Here is a 3,053-nt window from a genome sequence, read left to right on the forward strand (position 1 = left end):
ATTCTTGCTAATTTCTTATTTCTGAATACTGAGTGTTAGTAATTCATAGGGGAAATTGGAAACCTTTGGTAGCAAATAGCAGAGTCAAAACTTGAACTCAGATCTTTGACTCCAAATGCAGCATTCTTGTTGCTCTACTATACTGATTAGAGTCTGGAAATTCTAACTTCTTGGATGTCCTTAGACAAATCATTTTACTGTGGCTTTAGTCTTCGATATTCACACCTACAAAATGAGGGTGTTGTTCTAGATAAGCTCTGTCAAATTCAAGTAGAAACAGAGCCTCTGCGGTTACATATTGACTTAGAAAAATCACAAATTAACATTATCTATGTTTTATTGTATATTTATTTTGTTAAATATTTCCCAGTTACAATTCAATCTGGTCTGGGTAGGTTTGACAACTTCTGGTCAAGATGATTTTGAAATCCTTCAAGGAAAGATTTGGATATGATAAAACCATGTATGAGAGTAAACTTCTTTGGGCTGTATGAGTATAACTATGGGGGAAGAAGAAGAGAGGGAGGAGGAAGAAGAGAAGGAAGAAAGAAAGAATATTGTAAATTTAACATCCAGTAGATGTTGAGAAACAAATTTAGATGTGGAATGAAGTTTACAATAGAAAATGCAATTCCTTTTTTATTTTTTTTTTAAAGAAGAAACATATAATATAAATTTGAACAAAATGTTAGCTACAACTTATTTTCTGAGTTCCCTTCTGAATTCATTTCTGCCTGGACATTGAAAGTTCTGTTTATTCAAAATGTAACAAATGATATACAATATTTCCATTTTCTTCTCTAGCTCATTTTACAGAGATTACAATAATAGAATAATAAATATTTTTAAACCCTTACCATCTATCTTAAAATTGATTCTAGGTAGAAGAGAGGTAAGGGTTAGGCAATCGAGGTTACATGACTTGCCCAGAGTCACACAGCTAGGAAGTGTTTTGAAGCCAAATTTGAGTGTAGGATCTCTCAACTTCAGGCCTGGCTCTCTGTCTATCTCTGAATATCTGAACCACTTAGCCTCCCCTCATTTTTTGTTTTTACATATTCTTTTAATACTCATAATTTTCAGTGGTGTACTAATATGCATTGTTGGTTTGCCATAATTTAGTCGTCCATTTGCCCAAATGCTGGATTTGTTTTCTTTTTCTCTGTTGCAAACAAAGCATCCTCATCTAGGTTGTACAGACTGACCTTTTTCTTCCTTTTAGTAACTTTCTTTAGCTACAGTAGGAGGATGTCTGGGTTAAATGAGATGATCAGCCTTGAAGAATTGCCCATCCACTGACCTCCCAGCATGCATTAAAGAAACCCAGAAAAGGGCACTTATGGAAACTAGTGAGCACAAGTTTAAACTCCTGACTGAGCCCTACTCAACCGGGTGTCACTCTGCCCTTTCCTTCTTAGCTTACCCCTCCTTCTCTATGCTTTACTATCTAACAAAACAGAAAAAAACACTCTTTTACAACTAATATCCATGTGACACTTTAATGTTTACAAAGAGCTGGTCAAATATGATCTAACTGAGACTTCATAACAGCTTTGTGAACTGGGTGCTATTATTATTCCCATTTTACAGATGAGAAACCTGAGGAAGAAAGACATTAATTGGCTTGACCCCTAACCTCCCCTGGCTCATGAATTTGCTCAAACTCCTCCTCTCTCATGTTCTTATCTCCTCCTTCCCTAAGGATCATCCAAATACCAGCTTTCCTGTAAAGCCTTGTCTGACCTATGCGACATGGAAGATAAATAGCACCAGGCCAGGAATGAAGAAGAATCCTCTTCCTGAGTTCAAATCTGGCCTCAGATATTTGCTAACTGGGTGACCCTGGGCAAGTCACTTAATTCTGCTTGACTCCATTCCTCATCTATAAAATGAGCTGGAGAAGGAAATGACAAACCACTCCAGTATCTTTGTCATGAAAACTCCAAATTGGGGTCATGAAGAGTTGGATGTGGCTGAAACAAGTGAACAACAAGTGCTGGACAGAGAGTTGTTCAGTAAGCTTGGCAGTTTGCTCATGAGAAGGACCGTGGTGTCAGTCAGATCATCCTAGAGCTGCTTCACACCCGAGGCTTTACCAGTCCCTGGGGGTTAGAGTATCCAGAGGATCTCTGAATCCAGTTGACATCATAGTCTTATTTAAGGTGTTTACCACCATGGACACTTCTCTCCTCCCCCTGAATTGATAAGGATCTCAGATTTCTTGGACCTCTTTATGCAGTCACCCTTTAGACCAGGCACCAAGATCAATGGAGACCAGAGTACAGCTACATATTTGCCCAGGCAGCTAGTGTGGGAGAGACCTGGGAGGAGGGAGGTCACCTTGCCTTTGGAAGACGCATCCAGTTTGGAACAAGTGAGCCCATCTTTTAAGTATTTTCTCCACTACTAGAAATGCATCATCTATTAAAAGCTGCTGAAGCGTCTAACAAATGTATGGCTTCTAAAGCCTTGTACAACCTGGCCCCTTCCCATCATTCCAGGCTTCTTTTACTTGATTCCCAAGCACGTACTCACTACTCCCATTACAGTGGTCAATTTGCTGCTCCTGACACAGGCCGCTCCATTTCTGAGCTCTGACTTTCTGTTGGCCATCTACCATGCCTGGAATGCTCTCCCAAATCGTCCCTGCCTCCTGCTTTCCCAGACTTGCTTTAACACTCAGCTCCAATCCCACTTTCTGCAGGAAGCCATGCTAGTACCTTCTGCCTGAAACTACCTCCCATTTACCCTGTCTGTCTTTGTGTTATGTGACTGTTTCCATTTTGTCTCTCACTTCGGAATGATAGTTCCTTGAGGGCTGGAATACTATCTACACTCTTGTCACTGTCTCTGTCTCTCTGCCTCTCTCGGTCTCTGTCTTTCTGTCTCTCTCTTTATGTCTCTGTGTCTCTGTTGCTCTCTGTGTGTCTCTGTCTCCATCTTTCTCTCTCTTCCTCTCTGTCTTTGTCTCCCTCTCTTTCTTCCTCCCTCCCTTTCAGTTTCTCTCTCTCTCTCTCTCTCTCTCTCTCTCTCTCTCTCTCTCTCTCTCTGTC

Source organism: Gracilinanus agilis, chromosome 6 (assembly GCF_016433145.1).
Source record: "Gracilinanus agilis isolate LMUSP501 chromosome 6, AgileGrace, whole genome shotgun sequence".
NCBI classification, from domain to species: domain Eukaryota; kingdom Metazoa; phylum Chordata; class Mammalia; order Didelphimorphia; family Didelphidae; genus Gracilinanus; species Gracilinanus agilis.